General features: G+C 40.0%; 1 long non-coding RNA gene and 1 other non-coding gene across 2 annotated transcripts in view; one reads left to right on the top strand and one right to left on the bottom strand.

The window, feature by feature from the left end:
• The window catches only part of LOC139033270 (uncharacterized), a 72,216-nt gene that overhangs the window by 33,548 nt on the left and 15,451 nt on the right, over positions 1–23,217 (top strand). The window lies entirely within an intron of this gene.
• Positions 16,167–16,273, bottom strand: LOC139033272 (U6 spliceosomal RNA). The gene has a single exon (XR_011485879.1). It is a non-coding gene; the product is annotated as a U6 spliceosomal RNA (small nuclear RNA).

Here is a 23,217-nt window from a genome sequence, read left to right as displayed (position 1 = left end):
GAGGCCTGGTTGTAAAGGAGAGTCAAATGAGACACAGGCAGTCACCAAAAGTTTTTGTCTCTTTAGTCGTTGAGGTTTTTCTTTAAGTGAAAGTTTGTTTCTTATTTATGACTATTTACACCATTGTAGTTTTTGCAGGGAAGTACTTTCTCATTCCCTTCCACAGCTACCTGGAAGTATTCAGCTACAGTTGTCACAGATGTTTTCAGAATCTGTGGAATACATATCTGTTGCTAGAGGAGGTCCGTGTGGATTATAAATTGCATAGGTATTTGTGGGAAGAAGTCTATTCCAGCCTTCACCTTTTGGCCTCTCACCCAGTGACACCATTTGCTAACCGTAATTTTCTTACCAGGAGTGTAAGTTCATCTCACTTATGTTTGGGTACTCATCACCATCAATGTTTTTTTCTAATCCTCTCTTAAAGGTCTATGATGTCATATCTCTTTAATCCACCCTTTTTACTTACTGTGATTTGTTCTAAATGCATTTTTCTTTTTGCATTTTCATAATGTTTGAGTCATATTTTGTTGTGTCTCTCTGTAACATTTCTTTCTCTTTTCATCTGCAACCAACAGTTTTCTTTCATGTCATCTCTTGTGAGAATGCTGCTGCTGTGCATGTTTCTGGGGGTGGGGTGGGGGTGTGGGCATGTTTTCCATGATCTGTTGGTTTCTCAAATGCTCTGGGATTGGAACCACCACATGATATCATGTGTCCCATTTTGTGATTCCAAGGGACTTTGATAATCATGCCCATAAAGGTTCAGACTGCTTACCTACCACTTGTGGCATAAAAGGGTCCACTTTACTAACATTGCTCTGCTCTTTCTTGTCTGTAGTGTTTTGGGGAGTGGTCTGTTGGGTTTCTCAGCAGTGATATTGCATTGCAGTGTGACTTTTCGTATCACTGATAATAAAGTAAATGAGGCACATTTCCAGAGGCTTCTTTCTAAGCATTGACTGGCATTTACCTGTTGAAGTTTCCTTCCTTATCGTGTGGTGTGTTCTTGTTTTTATTTCGGTGTGCTGCCCCTGGCCATTTTGTAAGGGTAGGTGTCATTTAGAGCCTGGTCACTCTAAAGTTGTTGCTCCCCAAAAGCAGACACAAGGCAGCAGCATTTCTTCAGGTTCACTTCTTGTTACTATGGAAACTGCATCTTTAGAGGTATGAGCAATTTCAGCTTGTAAACGAGAGTAGAATGAGGTAGAGGAAGCCCATCTCCCTGAAAGTTTGTGTCTCCTTGTCTCCTGGTTTTATTGTAGTTCATATTTCTTGTTTGACGAAGCTGATGTACAGAGTTGCCTTTGCTGTAGCTGTACCAATTCTTGCTCCCTTACACGGATACACAGAGGCATTCAGCAGTGGTTATTTCGTCTGACCTGCTCTCAGAAAGTGTGTAGTTCATCACTCTTGCTAAGTCCATCCCTGTGGATTATGTATTTGACAGGTATTTGTGGGAATCCGTGAATTTCAGCCTTCCAATGTAAGCCTTCCTCTCACCCATCCCCTTTGCTAAGCATCAGGGAGTTCCCAGCACTGGATGTCCATTTTACCTCAGTTGGTGTACTCACTGGCAGCAATATTGTCTGTCCAGTTTGAAAAGTAAATGCTATGGCACAGCTCTCATCTGCCCTTCTTCACTGACTCCGATTATCACCACACTTATCTGTACCTCTGACAATGACATTATTTCCTTGTTTCAATGCCTGAGTCATATCCTTTCCTGAACCCATACCCAATTCTTTGATGCACTCATCTCTCCATCCTGTGTACTGTCTTTACTTTCTTCTCTGCGCATTGGGGATCCTGCTGCAGTGCTTGCTCTCTTGCATGTGCTTTTCAAAATCTGTGTATTTCTGAAGTGTCCTAGGAGTGGAGAGGCCTAGTTATACTTTCTGTTTCTTTTGTTTCTTTAAAGTCCCATGGACATTGATTTTTATACTGGCTTTTCCCACTGATACGCTGCCACCATTATAAAAGGATCCCCCTGACCAATGTTAGTCTACCATTTGTGGTCTGGACTGTTTTCCATGGTGGTTTTTTCCCAGAGCTCAGAGTTGATGTCTCTTGACAGTTTAGATTTCATATCTCTGAAAGGAAACACTGTTGAGCACTATTTATGGGCTTTTTTTTCACTGTTCATAGGGTTTTTGGTTTTGAAAACACTTTGATTTGTATTTACATGGTGATGTTTACTTCTCAAGTGTGCCCAGTTTTGTTTTGATTTTTATTTCTTTTTTTTATTGTTGTTTTTTGATGTGTGACCCCTGACATGTTGAAGGGTAGATGTCATGTTGAGTCCAGTGGCCTTGTGAATATCAGATGGACATCAGCAATTGTTTGAAGGCTGTGGTTACAGAGAAAAGCCTCCATGCTGCAAGGATTTTTTTATTCCCTCCTCTTTTAGGATGGCTACTGTTGTCTTAGAGTTTTTGTCATTCTAGGCTGTACATTAGAGTAGAATGGGCCAGAGAAGCCACCAAACCTAGTATCTCCTCATTCTCCTTAGATCAACCCTCCTGAGCTCACCTTAGTGTAGCTGTCCTAGTGCTGTCCTCCTTATCTTAACTCCCCTTAGCTTAGCTCTCCTTAGCTCAGCTGTCCCTGGGTCTCCTTAGCTTAGCTCTCATTAGCTTAACTGTCCATAGCTCTCCTTAGCTCAGATCCCCCAAGTTCAGCCCTTCCAGCTCTCCATAGGGTAGTCCTCCTTAATACAGCAATCAAAAGCTCAGCTCTTCTTAGCTTAACTTTCCTTAATACAGCTCTCCTCTCATTAGTTTAGCTCTCCTTAGCTTGATTCTCCTTAGCTCAGCCCTCCTTAGGATAGCTATCATAAGCTCAGCTCCATAATTTTCCTTAGCCAAAGCTCACCTTAGCTTAGCTTCCTTAACACAGCTCTCCTCTCATTAGCTTAGCTCTCCTTTCCTCGACTCTCCTTAGCTCAGCCCTCCTTAAGATAGCTATCATTAGCTCAGCTGTCCTTCAGTCAGTCAGTTCAGTCACTCAATCTTGTCCCACTCTTTGCGACCCCATGGACTGCAGGACACTGGGCCTCCCTGTCCATCACAAACTCCCAGAGTTTGCTCTGCAGATAGTTTGCCTATTTCCTCTTCATCTATTTGAACTTCTGTGTTTCTAGCTTGTTCCTTCATTTGTGTAGTATTTGTCTGCCTTTTTTCTTTTTTTCCTTTTCTAATTTATTGTGTTTCAGTTCTCCTTTCCCCAGGCTTCAAGGTTAAATAAGGGTGAATTCTTTTTTCCTTTTTGGTTTATGCCTTCCTAAGGTTGGTCCAGTGGTTTGTGTATGGTTTGCAAAGGGTGAGATATGTGTTGAGTTTTTGTTTGTTTATCCTCTGAAGGGCAAAGCTGAGTGAAGTGGTAATCCTGTCTATTGACGATTGGGTTTTTATTTTTGTTTTGTTTGTTTTTTGGTTGAGAAGTCCTGCACAGGATGCTATTAGTTGTTGGGTGATGCAGGGATGCAGTGGTTTCCTTTGTGTAAATTCTCACAATTTGACACTCCCTAGAGTTAGTTTTCTGGTAGTCTAGGATCTTGGAGTCAGTCCACTCCCTCCAAAGGCTCAAGGCTTGATCTCTGGTCAGGAACAAAGATTCCACAAGTGGTTTGTTATGGAATTAGTAGAATTATAAAAAATATCCAAAAATGAGAAACCAAAGGTGAACCCTAGACAAATTCAGGCAAATGATAATTAAAATAATGGAATATATAACATATATACTCATGAGCAAAGTGAAAACAGTCCAACAAAAATAGAGTAGACTGAGCCAGCAAACAAAGCAAATAAAAGATTATATTTGCCAGTTAAGAATAAACTAACTATAGCAGCAACTGGAAAACAATACTAAGGCAAGGTGCCAAGTAAGGAATAAAGCAATGAAAACAAAACTAACAAATGTGTTGAGAGGAAAAAAAAAAGAAAGGAAAGAAAGAATAGATATGCAAAATTAAATAGAGGTAGATGAAGATGACTTATATAGATTAAAGATTAACTGCAAGGGGAAAAGAAGAGTAGGAAAGACAAACAAAGGGATAAATGTAGAAAAATATAAGCTGAAAAAATTAATTAAAATTATAAAGAAAAAATGGAAGAAGAAAGAAAAAAAGAGAAAAAAAGAAAGGAAAACTCCACAGAACTGCAAATGCCCAAAGTAGAGGCAGAGGTTTATAGCAACAATAAAAAGTGTGATGGAATATACACATATACATATACACCCATAAGCCAAATTAAAAGAGCCCAACAAAAATAGGGTATAATAGATTGACCTGTCATACACAGGAAACCAAAAAGTGTATCTACCAGTAGAAACCTAACTAAAGCACAAACTGAAAAACAAAACTGGAATAAGATGCCAAATGGGGAATAAAGCAAAGAGAATAAAACCAACAAATTTGTTGAGAAGAAAGTAAAGAATGAAAAGAAAGAATAGATGAGCAAAGTTTTAACAGGGGTAGATAAAGATTTATATATATATTAAAGATTAACTGCAAGAAGAAAAGAACAGCAGGGAAGCACACCAAGGAATAAATGTAGAAAAAATAATACTGTTTAAAAAATTAAAAACTAAAATTAGAAAAAGATGAAAAAATAAAAATAAAACGAAAATGCCACAGAATTGCAGAAGTCCAAAATAGAAGCAGAGCTTTATAACAGCAATAAAAAATGTGACTGAGAAAAATAAGAAAAAGCTCAAAAGCTTCATCAGATTTAATAGTGCCAATAAAATTGACAGCTACAACAGGGGCGGGGGTCGGGGGGGGAAGGGAAAATCCGAAAGAATATTCAGTGCAAGTCAAAACATAAGAATAGTATATATTTATCTTGAGTCACTGCTGTCAGCATCCTTTCCTCTATGAAAGTCACAGTCCTCCTCACCTCACTAGGATACCCTCCAACATTGTGCTGATCCCTGGGGTCAGCTCAGGTTCTAATCTTGTCCTACTCCTATGTGTTCTTACCTCCAATGTCCACAGCTATCAGAACTAGTGAATTTTCTTTTGTGGGATCTGTCAATGAGAGTCTGCCTAGCTGATTATGTGGACTTAATCTGGAGCTTGTACAATTGGTAGGAAAGCTTTAGGTCTTCTTCCTTAGCCACACTGCCCCTGGGTTTTAACTGTGGTTTTATTTCCATATCTGCATTTGGTTTGTCCAGTGGTGTTTGTTCCTGAAGCTGCCCTGGAGGACTTGGGTTTGCCCCTCGAGGCCCAGTTGTTCAAGTGGTGCACCTGCTTGGGCCATCAGGGTTCTGGCAGCAGCACCAGATACTCACAGGGTTTGGTGACTAGGGCAGTAGAAAATATAGTGCTCTAGAAGGGTTTGGCAACCAGTATTGGCAAATAAACTCTAGTATTCTTGCCCAGAGAACATCCCTTCCTGACAGAGAAGCATGGCAGGCCACAGTCTACAGGTAGAAGAGTTGGACACTACTGAAGCGACCCTGAACACATAGATGCAAGACTTTTTGCATCTCTTTTTTGCAGCTCTTCCCCAGTGAGAGTTGATCATAAATGTGGTACTGCTTTTTGAATTGTGGGAACCCTGGCAGCATTAAGTGTGCAGGGACTCAGATTGCCTCTGCTGCAGGAGTCATGGCCCTATCAGAGTCTTTTTTCCAGCCTCTTGTAGCTAGCATCAGGAGGCCTCTATGCCTTGCATTTCTCTGTAGCTCTGCCCATTCAGGCATTTAGAGGGCTCCCTTGTCTGGGGTCCTTCCCTGTTGTTCATTAGGTCAGGCACATAGAGGAGCACCAACAGGCTGAGGTCCTATTCTGTATTTTGGTGCATCAGGCACTTAAAGGGGTACCCTAGGTGGAGTCCTACATTGTAGTTCGGTGAGTCAGGCACTTGATGGTCCAGCCTCTCTATTGGTCAGCTGCTGATGCTGACAAGTGGAGAGAGAGAGGCTATGGTGATGGCTCCACCTTCTACACATGACTCAGCAGTATCATCTTGCTTCCATGGCAGCCTGGCTTACCTCCAAAGGCCTTTCCCACCACATTCTCCTCCCTCATGTCCCCTCAGCCTGTCTCTCCACTCTCTGATAAACCTTTGTATTTCTGCATTGGCTGTTGTAACCTATCATTTTTCATTGTTAAGTTTATTGATTTGATTCTTCTCTCTTTTTCTTGATGAGTCTGGCTAAAGTTTTGTCATTTTTTTTTTAATCTTCTCATTGAACCATCTTATAGTTTTATTAATCTTTATTATTGTTTCTTTCATTTCTTTTTCATTTGTTTCTACTTGGATTTTTATGATTTCTTTCTTCCTACTAATTTTGGTTCGGTTTTGTTCTTATTTTGCAGTCGTTTCATGTGTAAATGGAGGTTATCTGTTTGATGCTTCTCTTGTTTCTTAAGTTAGGATTGTCTTGCTATAAAATTGCCTCTTAGAACTGCTTTTGCTGTGTCCCATAGGTCTTGATTTGTCATGTTTTTATTGGCATTTGTTTCTGAATCCTTTTTTTTTTTTTTTAATTTTCCCCTTTGATTTCTTCAGGAACATCTTGGTTATTTAGAAATGTGTTGTTTGATAACCATGTGTTTGTCTATTTTACAGTCTTTTTTTCCCTTATAATTGATATCTACTCTCATAGTGTTGTGATCAGAGAAGATGCTTGATATGATATCAATTTCCTTAATTTTACTGAGTTTTTATTTAGGACCCAACATGTGGTCTATCCTGTAGAATGTTCCATATGCAACTTGAGAAGGTGTATTCTTCTTTATTTGGATAGAATGTCCTGAAAATATCAATGAAATTCATCTCATCTCATGTATCATTTAAGACTTGTGTTTCCTTATTAATTTTATGTTTTGATGATCTGTTCTTTGGTGTGAGTGGGATGTTAAGATCTCCTAGTAAATTGTGTTACTGTCAATTTCTCCTTTTATGTCTTTTATTTATTATTTTTTTTAATGTATTGAGGTGCTCCTATGGTGGGTGCATAGATATTTACAATTGTTATGTCTTCCTCTTGGATTCATCCCTTGATCATCATATAATGACCTTCTTTATCTCTTGTAACCTTCTTTAGTTTAATGACTATTTTGTCTGATATGAGGATTGCTACTCCATCTTTCATTTGCTTCTCATTTGCATGGCATATATTTTTCCACCCTCTCACTTTCAGTCTATATGTGTCTGAAGTGGGTTTCTTGTAGACAGCATATATGTGGATCTTTTTATTTTAATTAACTTAATTATTTTAGTTGGAGGCTAATTACTTTGCAATATTCTTGTGGTTTTTGCATACATTGACTTGAATCAGCCATGGGTGTACACGTGTTCCCTATCCTGAAACCCCCTCCCACCTCTTTCCCCATTCCATCCCTCAGGGGATTCCCAGTGTACCAGGATGAGTGCCCTTTTTCATGCATCGAAGTGGGACTGGTGATCTATTTTGCATACAGTAATATACATGTTTCAATGCTAGTCTCTCAAATCATCCCACCTTCACATTCTACCACAGAGTCCAAAGGTCTGTTTTTATATGTGTCTCTTTTGCTGTCTCGCATATGATCATCATTACCATCTTTCTAAGTTCCACATATATGCATTAATATACTGTATTGGTATTTTTCTTTCAGACTTACTTCACTCTGTAAAATAGGCTCCAGTTTTATTCATATCATTAGAACTGATTCAAGTGTATTCTTTTCAATGGCTGAGTAATATTCCATTGTGTATATGTACCACAGCTTTCTTATCCATTTGTCTGCCAAAGGACGTCTAGGTTGCTTCCACTTCCTAGCTATTGTAAACAGCAATGAACAGTGAGGTACATGTGTCTCTTTCAATTCTGGTTTCCCCAGTGTTTATGCCCAGCAGTGGGATTGCTGGGTCGAATGGCAATTCTATATCCAGTGTTTTTAGGAATCTCCACAATATTCTGTGGAGTGGCTGTACTTATTAACATTTAGTCAAAGAACTAGTCAACTCTTTGCATCAGGTAGCCAAAGTATTGGAGCTTCAGCTTCAGCATCAGTCCTTCCAATGAATACTCAGGATTGATTTCCTTTAGGGTTGACTAGTTTGATTTCCTTGCAGTCCAAGGAACTCTGAAGACTCTATGTGTGTATAAATCAATATTTGTTGTGCTTATGCTGGAGAAATAGAAGGATGCTAGTGAATGTAATTTATAAACTCTAGATGTATTCTTCCATATGTATATTTGTATATAAATGAAAATTTATACTGCTTATGATAGAGTGCCTGATGAACTATGGATGGAGGTTTGTGACATTGTCCAGGAGACAGGAATCAAGATCATCCCCAAGAAAAAGAAATACAAAAAAGCACAATGGCTGTCTGAGGAGGCATTACAATTAGCTGTGAAAAGAAAAGAAACAAAATGCAAAGGAGAAAATGAAAGCTATACACATCTGAATGCAGAGTTCCAAAGAATAGCAAAAAGAAAGAAGAAAGCCTTCCTCAGCAATCAGTGCAAAGAAATAGAAGGAAAAAATAGAATGGGAAAGAGTGGAGACATCTTCAAGAAAATTAGAGATACCAAGGGAACATTTCAAGCAAAGATGGGCTTCATAAAGGAGAGCAGTTGTAGGAACCTAATAGAAGCAGAAGATATGAAGAAGAGGTGACAAGAATACACAGAACTGTACAAAAAAGATCTTCATGACCCAGATAATCACAATGGTGTGATCACTTACCTAGAGCCAGATATTCTGGAATGTGAAGTCAAGTGGACCTTAGGAAGCATCACTACTAACAAAGCTAGTGGAGGTGATGGAATTCTGATTGAGCTATTTCAAATCCTGAAAGATGGTGCTGTGAAAGTGCTGCAGTCAATATGCAAGCAAATTTGGAAAACTCAGCAGTGGCCACAGGACTGGAAAAGGTCAATTTTATTCCAGTCTCAAAGAAAGGCAAAGACAAAGAATGATCAAACTACTGCATGGTTGCACTCATCTCACATGCTAGTAAAGTAATGCTTAAAATTCTCCAAACAGGCTTCAGCAGTACATAAACCGTGAACTTCAGATGTTCAAGCCGCTTTTAGAAAAGGCAGAGGAACCAAAGATCAAATTGCCAACATCCATTTGATCATTGAAAAATCAAGAGAGTTCATGAAAACATCTATTTCTGCTTTACTGACTATGCCAAATCCTTTGATTGTGTGGGTCACAATAAACTGTGGAAAATTCTGAAAGAGATGGGAATGCCAGATCACCTGACCTGCCTTTTGAGAAGCCTGTTTGCAGGTCAGGAAGTAACAGTTAGAGCTGGACATGGAACAATTGACTGGTTCCAAATAGGAAAAGGAGTATGTCAAGCCTGTATATAGTCACCCTGCTTATTTAGCTTATATGCAGAGTGAATCATGAGAAACATTAGGCTGGAGGAAGCACAAGCTGGAATCAAGATTTCTGGGAGAAATATCAATAAGTTCAGATATGCGAATGACTCCACCCTTATGGCAGAAAGTGAAGAGGAACTAAAAAGCCTCTTGATGAAAATGAAAGAGGAGAGTGAAAAAATGGCTTAAAGCTCAATATTCAGAAAACTAAGATCATGGCATCTGGTCCCATCACTTCATGGCAAATAGAAGGGGAAACAGTGGTTGATTTTAATTTCCTGGGCTCCAAAATCACTGCAGATGGTGATTGCAGCCTTGAAATTAAAAGACGCTTACTCCTTGGAAGGAAAGTTGTGACCAACCTAGATAGCATATTAAAAAACAGAAACATTACTTTGCCAGCAAAGGTCCGTCTAGTCAAGGCTATGGTTTTTCCAGTGGTAATGTATGGATGTGAGAGTTGGACTGTGAAGAAAGCTGAGCATGGAAGAATTGATGCTTTTGAACCGTGATGTTGGAGAAAACTTTTGAGAGTCCCTTGGACTGAAAGAGATCCAACCAGTCCATCTTAAAGGAGATCAGTGCTCAGTGTTCATTTGTAGGACTGCTGATGAAGCTGAAACTCCAATACTCCAATTCTCCACCTGATGTGAAGAACTGACTCATTTGAAAAGACCCTGATGCTAGGAAAGATTGAGGGCAGGAGGAAAAGGGAACGACAGAGAATGAGATGGTTGGATGGCATCACCAACTCGATGGAGGTGGGTTTGGGTGGACTCTGGAAATTGGTGATGGACAGGGAGGGCTGGTGTGCTGTGGTTCATGGCATCGCAAAGAGTTGGACACAGGAGGGCGGCTGAACTGAAGTGAACTGGTGCTGTCCTTTCATGGAGAAAGAGAATAATGCCTACGAATGTAATTTATCAGATCCAGATGTGTTCCCTCATATTTATATGTCATTTCAGTTTAGTCACTCAGTCGTGTCTAACTCTTTGTGACCCGATGGACTTCAGCACGATAGGCTTCCCTATCTGTCACCAACGCTCAGAGATTACTCAAGCTCATGCACATCAAGTCTGTGATGCCATCCAACTATCTTATCCTCTGCCATCCCCTTCTCTTCCTACGTTCAATCTTTCCCAGCGTCAGGAACTTTCCAATGATTCAGTTTTTTTGCATCAGGTGGCCAAAGTGCATGGGTATGGATAAATATTTACTGTAATTTAGCTGGCCTCTCATTAAGAAATAGAAGGATGCTTCTGAATATAATTAATAAAATCTAGATGTATCCTGTCATATGTATACGTGGGTAAGAATAAATATTTGCTGTGCATATGATGACCTCTCGAGGAGAACAGAAATATGGTAATGAACATAATTTATAAAATCCAAATATATTGACTCCTATGTATACGTGTGTATGAATAAATATTTATTATGCTTATGCTGCCATCTTTCAGAGAAATAGAAGAATGCTTGTGAATGTAATTTATAAAATTCAGATGTATTCTTTACATTTTGAAAAGGAACTATATAACTTTATTAAAAAATAATACTGATAACAAAATAAATAAAAATTAATGCTCATAACTGAAAATGTAAAGTTGCTGGAAAAATACAAAGAAAGAAAAAAAATCACCCAGGATCCCATTTATCATTTGCTAAGAATTCTGAGTTCTGGATGGGAAGATAAAAAGATGAGGATATACTAGTCCTTTTAGTATAAAATCATATTTTCTGCCATATGAATGTTAACAGAGAACTTAGTTCTTGTCAGGGAATGTTTGATGGGAGGATTTCTACGTGCTGTCTTTCATGAGTCCTTTGTCCCTCTTCAAGAGGAACAGCACGCTGCTCCCAGGGACTGAGATCATTGTGTGAGGCAGGCTTGGGTCTCCTTTAGTAAACATTCTCTTTAGGACAAAATTGCTTAGTCTTGCTACCTTTTCTTGAGATATGCATTGTCTCCTGAACTTGTGACTAAAATTACCTCTTGCTCCCTTGGTAACGTTTGCTGTACGTTTGGTTTTCTGATCTCTATCATTCCCAAAAGAAGTTTCTTGTACCACAGCCTATATATACCCCTAGAAAAAGCATTAAAATACCCTTGCTCCATCAGAGCTTAGGTCCCTGTGTCTTTTTTGTCTCTTTCTCTTTTTCTAGCTGATTCTCTGGAGTGTGGAGACCCGTCATGCTCACTTGCCTGCCCGGGTTTCTAAGACCCTCACTAGAAGACAGTGCCTTCACCCCCTCAAGAGGGCGCCTGGTGCTTTCGTGAATGAAGCATGTCCTGTGTCAAGGGCTTTACTGGTCCTCTGTGTAAACCAGGGAATATCAGCCAGTCTTTCTCTCTTTTACTTTCTTATCATCAACTCCGAACCACCAGGTTCCGATTCATTAAAAGACCCAAACAAGTTCTGATATGTAATTCTTGCTTTGTTTACTTATCTTTAAGCCTCTAATTTTACAAAGGCCTAGTAATTTGACCCCTTGTTTTGAGATTACTTTAAGGTTTTTTGTTTTTGTTTTTGTTTTCCCCTGTTTTTGCCAAAATGTTGTATGTCGTGGCTCTTGTAAGTAGTGATGCAATGAACATTGGGGTATGTATCTATCTGAATTAAGATTTCCCCCAGAAAATGCCCAGGAGTAGGTCATATGTTGATTATATTTTTTGTCTTCTAAGAAGCTGCCATACAGTTCACTATAGTGGTGGTACCAATTTACATGCCCACTGACAGTGCAAGAGGGTTCCCTTTTCTCCACACTCTCCCATGAATTATTTTTTGTAGAATTTTTGATGATAGCTATTCAGACTGGTGTGAAGTAATACCTCATTGTAGTTTTGATTTGCATTTCTCTGGTAACTAGTGATGTTGAGCATATTTTCAAGTGTTTGTTGGCCATCTGTGTGTCTTCTTTAGGAAAATGTCTATTTAGATCTGCCCGTTTACTGATTGAGTTTTTGTTTGTTTGTTTGTTTTGTTTTGCCTTTTTGTTTTCTTTTTTGATACTGGGCTACATGTGCTTTTTTGTGTATTTTGGAGAATAATGCCTTGATAACTAATGAGAACTATCTGTGTAGCACAGGTAACTGGCCTTAATGCTCTGTGATAACCTAAATGGGAAAGAAACTGAGAAAAGAGGGTGTATAAACATATGTACAATTGATTTACTTTACTGTACAGCAGAAAGTAACACAACATTGTTAAGTAACTACATGTGTACATACTGTAAGCTCCATTTATAGAAAGTTCTATATGAGGCAAAACTAATCTATTCTGATAGAAATAAGAACAGGGGTTGCATTTGGAAAGTTCAGTATGGGGAAGGGGCCCGAGAGATTTTCCCATCCCAAGATTATACATATATAAATACCTACCTAATATATATATATATATATATATATATATATATATATATATATATATATACATGTATATTGAACTGAACATCATATATATAATCTTGGTGAAATTGCATAAATATTTCTGCAATGTAAATTCCAAACAGGGTCTTGCTAAGTGGCTCCATCATTTATAAATTTACTAGATACTGTCAAATTATCCTTCAGAAAGTTGCATCACTTTATGCTTTCACGACAATGTATAAGCACTCATTTTCCAACCTCTCATCCTCAGTTTGTAGGAAATATTTTGCATCACCCAACACTTTCATTGAACTTTTGGCAATTTGCATGGTGAGAAATCATATTCCATTATTGTTTTGGTTTGCATGTCTTTTATCACCAATTAGTTTTAACATTTCCTCCTGTTTTTTGGTAAGTTTTCATATTTTTCTTCTGAGTAATTTGTAATTCTTTGTTCCCTTTGTTTACTTCACGTATGTCTTCTGTTGGGTTTTTAATCTTCTTAACTTTTGAACTCTGCATAAACTAGGTAAGTGAACGTTTTGTCAGCTATCTTCCAAATATTTCTCAGTTGTGATTTTGTCATTCCTTGTTTATTACTTAGTTACCCATAAAGGAATTTTTCTAAAAGGTGTAAATTTCCCCTTTTTCAAATACTGGACAAAGATCAGTTAAATTAAGAAATTTAAATAACAGAGAAAAACTCCAGGGAACTAGAGGGTGTAGGTTGAAAGATTACAGAGGGTGGGGGTGGCGGGTAACTCTCTGAATTGACCTGTCTGCTTTTCCACATGTACTTTTCAATAAACCGCTTACTTTACCCAATATATAAAATACTTATATTTATATTATATTTATATAATATATACATATATTTATATATTTAAAGAGAAAACATGAAGTGGAGGCGGGTAGTGCCATGATGGGCCAAGATGAAGCCAGGACGGGTGGTGCTGCACCTGGGACCCAAACAGATGAGTCAGCCATAGGCTTAATCAGCTCTTTGAAGCCAAAGGGGCACATCTCTAGAGCTGTGATTGTAGGACTCTGGGAGCCCCAGCAGGTGCACAAAGCCAAGTTAACAAAAGGAGCATAAGCAGGGTGGTGTTGCTGCCCAGTTAGCCTGTCTCCCTTGGGCCAGAGGGAAGGTGATGCTACTTTTATTATGGAAAATGTAGTCTGTGGATATTGGGAAAAGGACTTGGTCAGTGCACGGAGTGTGAAAAAGTAAATAAAAACCATGTTTAATTTCACTACAGTTCATATTTTGTGGCTACCTTGGTGGCCCAGTGGTAAAGAACCCACCTGCCATTGTAGGAGTTAGGAGTTAGAACCCTGGGTCAGGAAGATCACATGTAGAAGGAATTGGTAACCCACTCAGGTATTCTTGCCTGGAGTATCCCATGGAGACAGGAGCCTGGCAGGCTCCAGTCTATGGGGTTGTAAAAGAATCAGACACAATTGAAGGACTGAACACACAATATTTTAGCCTATCTCCTCTGCATCTTTGTTTTAGCTCATATTTTTAAAGTTGAAATGATACTTCATGTGCACCTTGGTTTTCATTGTTCTTTGCTCTGTACTTTCCCCAACAGTTTATTATAAAAAATTCCAAATGTTAAACAAGGTTGAACATGTTTTCTAGGTAATACACAAGACTTCCACATAGATTCTACTGTACTTGTTTGAGAATACTTCCTTTCTCATGTGTCTATCTACTTTTTCATTCTTCTATCCATCTATCATTCCACATTATCCCTTGGTATATTTGTGATAAATTGCAGACAACAGGATGCATGTATGTAAGTATTTCAGCAAGCCTGCCATTAAGTAGTGAGCCATGTTTGTTTACAGCAATTTTCTTTGGATATTAACTTTACATACAATGAAATATACCAATCTTTTTTTTTTTTTCCATTCATGTTATTTATTTCTTTTTTTAAGTATGCAAGTGTTAATTTCTGCATTACAGCAAAGTGATTGATTTGTATACATATATGTGTGTATATACATTGTATGTGTGTATACAATTTTTCTTTTTTTTTTTCCTCCTGATCATGTTGTAGGGTATGTGGGGTTAGTTCCCTGACCAGGAACTGAACCCACAACCCCTGCAGTGGGAGTGTGGAGTCTTAACCACTGGACTGCCAGGGAAGTCCCATATATATTCTCTTCCATCATGATTTATCACAGGATACTGAATATAGTTCTCTGTGCTCTATGATAGGACATTGTTGTTTATACATTCCATATGTAATATTTTACATCTGCTAACCCCAACCTGCTATACCTCCCACCCCGAACCCCCCCCCCACTTCTTGAAAACCATAGGTCTGTCCTCTGTTTCCATGGGTTTGTTTCTGTTTCATAGATATGTTCATTTGTGTCATACTTAGATTCCACATATAAGTGGTGTAATTTGGTATTTGTCTTTCTCTGTCTGTGTTTTTTTTTTATCCTTGCCTATGTATCTTTATTTCTCCCCCCCCCCCATTTATTTTTATTAGTTGGAGGCTAATTACTTTACAATATTGTAGTGGTTTTTGCCATACATTGACATGAATCAGCCATAGATTTACATGTGTTCATCATCCTGAACCCGCCTCCCACCTCCCTCCCCATCCCATCCCTCTGGGTCTTCCGAGTGCACCATCCCTGAGCACTTGTCTCATGCATCCAATCTGGGCTGGTGATTTTTTTTTAATGGCTGAGTAATATTCCATTGTGTATATGTACCACAGCTTCCTTATCCATTCATCTGCTGATGGGCATCTAGGTTGTTTCTATGTCCTGGCTATTATAAACAGTGCTGCGATGAACACTGGGGTACACGTGTCTCTTTCAGATCTGGTTTCCTCAGTATATATGCCCAGGAGTGGGATTGTTGGGTCATATGGCAGTTCTGTTTCCTGTTTTTTAAGGAATCTCCACACTGTTCTTCATAGTGGCTGTACTAGTTTTCATTCCCACCAACAGTGTAAGAGGGTTCCCTTTCCTCCACACCCTCTCCAGCATTTATTGCTTGTAGACTTTTGTATAGCAGCCATCCTGACTGGTGTGTAATTATGCCTCATTGAGGTTTTGATTTGCATTTCTCTGATAATGAGTGATGTTGAGGATCTTTTCATGTGTTTGTTAGCCATCTGTATGTCTTCTTTGGAGAAATGTCTGTTTAGATCTTTGGCCCATTTTTTGATTGGGTCATTTATTTTTCTGGAATTGAGCTGCAGGAGTTGCTTGTATATTTTTGAGATTCATCCTTTGTCTGTTTGTTCATTTGCTATTATTTTCTCTGATTCTGAAAGCTGTCTTTTCACCTTGCTTATAGTTTCCTTTGTTGTGCAAAAGCTTTTAAGTTTCAAGTTCCCATTTGTTTATTTTTGCTTTAATTTCCAATATTGTGGGAGGTGGGTCATAGAGGATCTTGCTGTGATTTACGTCAGAGAGTGTTTAGCCTATGAAAAATATGGAATGCTTCACGAATTTGTGTGTCATCCTTTCACAGGGGCCATGCTAATCTTCTCTGTATCGTTCCAATTTTAGTATATGTACTGCTGAAGTGAGCACTGGCATATTTTTTGTATGGTAATCTATCAGTCCATCCATGTTGCTGCAAATGGCATAATTTCAATTTTTATAGGTAAGTACTATTCCATTTTATATACATACCACTTTGTATTTATCCATTCATCTGTCAGTGGACATTTAGCTTACTTTTGTCTATTGCGAATAGTGCTGCTTTGAATATTGGAGTGCATGTATATTGTGAGATTACTGTTTTGTCTGGGTTTATGCCATGAATGGAATTTCTGGATCATTTCATAATTCTAGTTATACTTTTCTGAGAACTTCCATACTGTTTCCCATAGTGGTTGCACCAACTTACTTTCACACGAAGTGTATAGCAGGGTTCCCTTCCATCCACATCCTCTCCAGCATTTGTTATTTGTAGACATTTCATGGTGACCACTAGGACTGGTGTGACATGATATCTCATTGTAGTTTTGATTTGCATTTGTCTAATAATTAGGGATATCATGCATCTTTTCTTGTACCCTCTTGGCCATCTGTATATTATCTTTGGAGAAATGTCTGTTTAGGTCTTCTGCCCTTTTATTATTATTTTTTTTACATTTATTAAGTTTTGACTGTACTGTGTCTTCCTCACTGTGCATGGGCTTTTCTCTAATTGCAGTGAGTGGGCCTCCTCTCTAGTTCCAGCATGAGGAGTTCTCATTGTTGCATCTCCTCTTGTTGCAGAGCAAGGCTCTAGGGCTTGCAGGTTTCAGTTGTTGCAGTGTGTGGGCTCAGTAGTTTGGTGCATGGGACTAGTTGCCCCTTGGCAAGTGGAGTCTTTTCAGAGCAGGGATCAAATCCTTGCCCCCTGCATTGGCAGTGGGATTCTTAATCACTAAAACCCTGGAGGTTCCCTTGCCCATTTTTTGATTAGGTTGTTTGGGTTGTTTTTTATATTGAGCCACATGAGCTGTTTATGTATTTTGAAGATGAATCCTTTGTTACTTTGCTTGCAAGTAATTTCTCTCATTCTGAGGGTTGTGTTTTATTTTTTCTATGGTTTCCTTTTCTATGCAAAAGCTTTAAAGTTTAACTCTGTCTCATTTCTTTGTTTTTATTTTAATTACTCTATGAGATGGCTCAGAAAAGATCTGTGATTTACATCAAAGAGTGTTTTTCATGTTTCCCTCTGGACATTTTATAGTGTCTTGTCTTCAGTTAGATCTTTGATCCACTTTATTTTTGTGTATGATGTCAGGTAGTGTTCCAATTTCATTATTTGGCATGTAGCTGTACAGTTTTCCTGGCACCACTTATTGAAGAGACTGTCTTTTCTCCGTTGTATGTTCTAGCCTCCCTTGTTATAGATTAGGTGACCACAGGTGTATAGATTTTATCTCTGGGTTTTCCTCCTTGTACCATTGATCTATATTTTCATTTTGTACCAATATGATACTGTATTGGTTACTGTAGCTTTGTAATATAGTCTGAAGTCAGGGAGCCTGATTCCTCCACCTCTTGTTTTTAGTTCTCAAACTTGCTTTGACTAATTGGGGTCTTTTATGTTTCTATACAAATTCTAAAAAAAAAAAAAATTGTTCTACTTCTGTGAAAAATTATCTTGGTATTTTGAAAAGGATTATACTAAATCCATGGATTGCTTTGGGAAGGAATTTTCACAATATTTATTCTTCCCATCCAAGAACATGGACTATCTCTCCATCTGTTTGTGTCATTTTTTTTTTTTTATTATGGTTTCCTGAGTACATGTCTTTGGCTTCCTTAGGTGGGTTTATTCTTCAGTTCAGTTCAGTCACTCAGTTGTGTCTGACTCTTTGCAACCCTATGGACTGCAGCACACCAGGCCTCCCTATCCATCACCAACATTCAGAGTTTACCCAAACTCATGTCCATTGAGTTGATGATGCCATCCAACCATCTCATCCTCTATCATTCCCTTCTTCACCTGCTTTAATCTCTCCCAGCATCAGGGTCTTTTCCAGTGACTCAGCTCTTTGCATCAGGTGGCCAAAATATTGGAATTTCAGCTTCAGTATCAGTCCTTCCAATGAACACTGAGGACTGATATCCTTTAGGATGGACTGGTTGGATCTCCCTGAAATCTAAGTGACTTTTAAGAGTATTCTCCAACAACACTATTCAAAAGCATCAATTCTTAGGGTGCCTATCTTTCTTTATAGTCCAATTCTCACATCCATACATGACTACTGGAAAAACCATAGTATTGACTAGATGGACATTTATTGGCAAAGTAATGTCTGTGCTTTTTAATATGCTAAGTTGGTCATAACTTTCCTTCCAAGTAGTAAGCATCTTTTAATTTTATGGTTGCAGTCACCATCTGTGATGATTTTCTAGCACAAGAAAATAAAATTTCTTACTGTTTCTCCATTGTTTCCCCAACTATTTGACATGAAGTGATGGGACCAGATGCCATGTCTTAGTTTTTTGAATGTTGAGTTTTAAGCCAGCTTTTTCATTCTCCTCTTTTACTTCCCTCAAGAGGTTCTTTAGTTCCTCTCCACTTTCTGCCCTAAGGGTGGTATCATCTGCATAGTGGGGTGAAAGCCAGAATATGGCACAAATGATCATATCTGTAAAGCAAAAAAACGACTCAGAGAACAGATTTTTGGTTGCCAAGGGGGAGGGTGGAAGGATGGACTGTGTGTAGTGATTGGTAGATACCAACTACATTTAGAATAAACAACCCAATCCTACTGCAGAATGCACAAAGCTATACTCAGTAGACTGTGACAAACTGTAAAAGACTATAAAACAAGATAGTTTTTGTCTTTATCACTGAGTCAGTTTGCTGTACAGTGATGGGCATGACATTTTAAAGCAACTAGACTTCAATTTTAAAAGAGAGAGAAAAAGATGTAATTAAGAATCTTGTTTCCTAAACAAACAACAACAACACCTACAAAACAGAAAACAAGGAAAATGGAGAGATGTGAGGAGTAGGATGGGATACACCAACACCTTACCTGACCTGGCACGGTATGTCCTGAGAGCCCTGGCATCCTGTCCTGTACAGGAAGGAAGGGCTCGGGCAAATAAACAGGAGGGAGTACCTGTGAAGGGACTAAAGGAACCTCACCTCACTTGAGTAGATCCTGGGGCCGCTCCCAGGGTGGCTGGCAACCCACAGGGAGAGAGCCCTGAGGAGAGGTGTTAAGGGATGTTCGGCAGTCCCCCAGGAGAAACAGTGGTCTGCAGCTGGACTGTCAGTACTGGAAGGTGGTTCTTCATCCAGATGAGGAGTTGGCAATTATGCATGTACTGGAGCTCCAGTATTGCTGTAAAACTCAGCTAGTGCTATCCACACACATGCATCACTGTCTGTATATGTGTGTATTTCCCCTATCTTCTGTCATGCTGAAAATTAAAAACTTACCTGGGCACAAATGAACACACAAATCTCATGTCTCATACGGAGTTTCATACAAAGACATCACAGGACCCTCCCCCACACACACCCTCCCACACAGGACCTCACAAGTCCCCACAGGACCCTCCCTCACACACACCTTCAAGGGATTGGAGGCCCTGCGAATCAAGAGTCCCACAATGGACACCTGGAATTGCAATTCACCTGGAACAGTGCCTCTTGAGACATATGGGTGTTCTGATCAGCATTTAATGTTTAATCACGGGGTGTCGGGGTGGCAGGGTAGGGCAGCAGCAGTCCAAGCGCAGATGCATTCGGGAAAACTCGAGCAGATAAAAGCTACCTTCTCCGTGCAGGCTTGCTGGGAGCATCCTGCACTGCACACCAGCTCGCACGCATCTCCACCTCCCGCGGGGAACCATACTTCCCATGTGCAGCCTGATATCCAGGGTTTTTTGAAACCATGAAATGCAGGCCTCCCTTCCCAGGCTTCTTCGCCTCCCACCACCCGCGCCCCCACCCCCCCCCCCCCCACCCCCGCCACCCGGCGTCGGAGCTCTACCCCTTTCTTACCTCAAGGCTGAGCGTAGTACCCCCAGGTCTGCCTGAGCACAAACTTGGACATGCCTGTCCCGCTGCGATCTCCCCTCCACCCCAGCCCTCCAGCTCCAGCTCTACGTCTCTAATCTGGAACACAGAACAGGAATGGTGAAGGGACTGAATCATTGCCAAAGAGGGGCCAGCAATAATGTGTTCCTTTTCCCAGTACTAATGACTGGCTTCTGAGCATCCAGGGCCCAGTGTTGGCTGCCTGGTACTTCCGGGACACCCAGCGGCTCCAGGCTGGGCTGCGTGCAGCAATTCCCGACTCCCCCTGCCCGGATGGGCTGGCTGCCCACACTCACTTCTCCTGTCTACATCAGCTACCCACCTGGACAAGCACAGATAAGCTCCCTCCCCAGCCCTTGCTGACGGCTTAAAGCAAGAGTCTTTTCCAAGAGGTCCAAAGGCCCCAGCTCCTCGCTGGCCTTCCTATTATAAATAACCATTCGCAATTCAGCTTTAAAGTTCCCCTCACACACTGGGAGAAAGTACTCCAATGAGGAAGTGCAGAAAGAAATCCTCCTTTGAAACTGTGGAAAGCAACCAGTTGAATGCCTTTTCCTTTTGAAAAATCTTAGCTTCTGGCAGAAAAAAAAAAAAGTTGCCAATAGCATTTTGCAAATAGCAATATCTCCACACATTCTTGCAGGACACGGGGGTCCTATTCCTGGGTTGGGAAGTTCCCCTGGAGAAGAGATAGACTACTACACTCCAGTATGGGGCTTCCCCAGTGGCTTAGATGGTAAAGAATCCACCAGCAATGTGGAAGACCTGGGTTCAATTCTTGGGGATGGGAAGATCCCCTGGAGGAGGTCATGGCAACCCACTCTATTATTCTCACCTGGGAAATCCCATGGACAGAGGAGCCTGGTGGGCTACAGTCCATGGGGTGGAAAAAAATTGGACACAACTGAGCGATAAGTACAACAACATCACATTCTTCACCCAAGATTAACCAAGTAGGAATGGCACCAGTCACCATAGCATGACTCTGGGAATCAAGGAATTCACCTTGACTACCGCTAATTATTAAAGAAATGCAAATCAACCCTGCAGTGAGCTATCATCCACACTGCTTAGAATGTCCATCCTTAAAAATGATACAAACAATGTGGAGAAAAGGGAACGCTCCTACACAGTAGTAATGTAAATTGGTGCAGTCATTACAGAGAAGAGTATGAAAATTCCTTAAAAAACTAAAAGTAGAGCTACCATATGACTCAGCAATCCCATCCTTGGGCATATATCCAGACAACACTAATTCAAAAAGATGCATACATTCCCATGTTCATAGCACTATTCACAACAGACAAGCTATGGAATCAAATAAAATGTCCATCAGCAAGTGAACAGATAAAGATGTGGTACATATAAACAGAGAAATTCTCAACCATAAAAAAGATAAAAGAATGCTATCTGCAGCCACTTGGATGGGTCTGGTCATACTAAACCATCATAAAGCAACTCAGCAGTAGAAAGACAAATACCATATCATATCACTTAGATGTGGAATGTGAAATACAACAGAAATTAACATATGTATGAAAACAGACACATGTATGAAAGATCAGACTTTTGGTCCCCAAGGGGGAGGGGAGGGGAAGACTGGGAATTTGGAATTAGCAACCATAGATAGATAGATAGATAGATGATAGATAGATAGATAGATAGATAGATAGATAGATAGATAGATAGATAGATAGATGATAGATAGATAGATAGGGAAACAGTGGACAGTGGCAGACTTTATCTTGGGGGGCTTCAAAATCACTGCAGATGACTGCAGCCATGAAATTAAAAGATGCTTGGAAGGAAAGTTATGACCAACATAGATAGCATATTAAAAAGCACAGACATTACTTTGACAACAAGGTCCATTTAGTTAAGGCTACGGTTTTTCCAGTAGTCATATGTGGATGTGAGAGTTGGACTATAAAGAAAGCTGAGCACTGAAGAATTGATGCTTTTGAACTGTGATATTGGAGAAGACTCTTGAGTGCCCCTTGGACTGCAAGGATATCCAACCAGTGCATCCTAAAGGAAATCAGTCCTGAGTATTATCCAGAAGGATTGATGCTGAAGCTGAAACTCCAATACTTTGGCCACCTGGTGCAAAGAACTGACTCATTTGAGAAGACCTGATGCTGGGAAAGATTGAAGGCAGGAGAAGAAGGGGAAAACATCATGAGATGGTTGGATGGCACCACAGACTCAGTGGACATGAGTTTGTGTAAACTCTGGGAGCTAGTGATGGACAGGGAGGCCTGGTGTGCTATAGTCCATGGGGTCACAAAGAGTTGGTCACAGAGTTGGTTCAGTTGAGTGACTGAACTAAGTTGAACTAACATACACCTATATTTAGGATGGATAAACAAGATGACCCTACCATGTAGCACAGGGAGCTATACTTAGTATCCTGTAATAAACCATAATGATAAAGAATATGAAAAAAAGTATGTGTTTATATATAACTGAGTCATTTTGTTGTACAGAAGAAATTAGCACTTTGTTGTAAATCAAGTATACTTCAGTAAAGGTAAAAAGAACTTCACATTGACCGCATGGTGATCTACACACCTTATTCAGACTTCTTCCAAGGCTATGCTGGGTTCTCTTCCCACCGTGGCCCAGCCCCCACCACCCCCCTCACCCCCAGCCCCAGAATGCCTGGACTTGCAGGGCGTGGTGGCCCTGCAGTGGTCAAGCCAACAGGTGTGAGGATTCAGACAGCATTTCCCATGCCCCCGTGCCTGAGACTGATTCTGTGTGCCCAAGGTGGCTTGCCCTGAAGAAACAGAAGTCTGAGGATCTCAGTCCATGGGTCTCAGAGCATGGCATGAGGACCACTGGCTCCTACAGCCACACCCCCACCACCCCAACTTACAACTGCACCTCCATTGCCCTCATGGATGAATCCCTCACAAGACAAGCAAGAGTGGCCCTGTAGAAGTCAAAATAATAATAATGTATGTAGCATTTG

The sequence above is a fragment of the Odocoileus virginianus genome, chromosome Y (assembly GCF_023699985.2).
Source record: "Odocoileus virginianus isolate 20LAN1187 ecotype Illinois chromosome Y, Ovbor_1.2, whole genome shotgun sequence".
NCBI lineage: Eukaryota > Metazoa > Chordata > Mammalia > Artiodactyla > Cervidae > Odocoileus > Odocoileus virginianus.
This window is presented reverse-complemented; position numbering and strand designations above follow the sequence as displayed.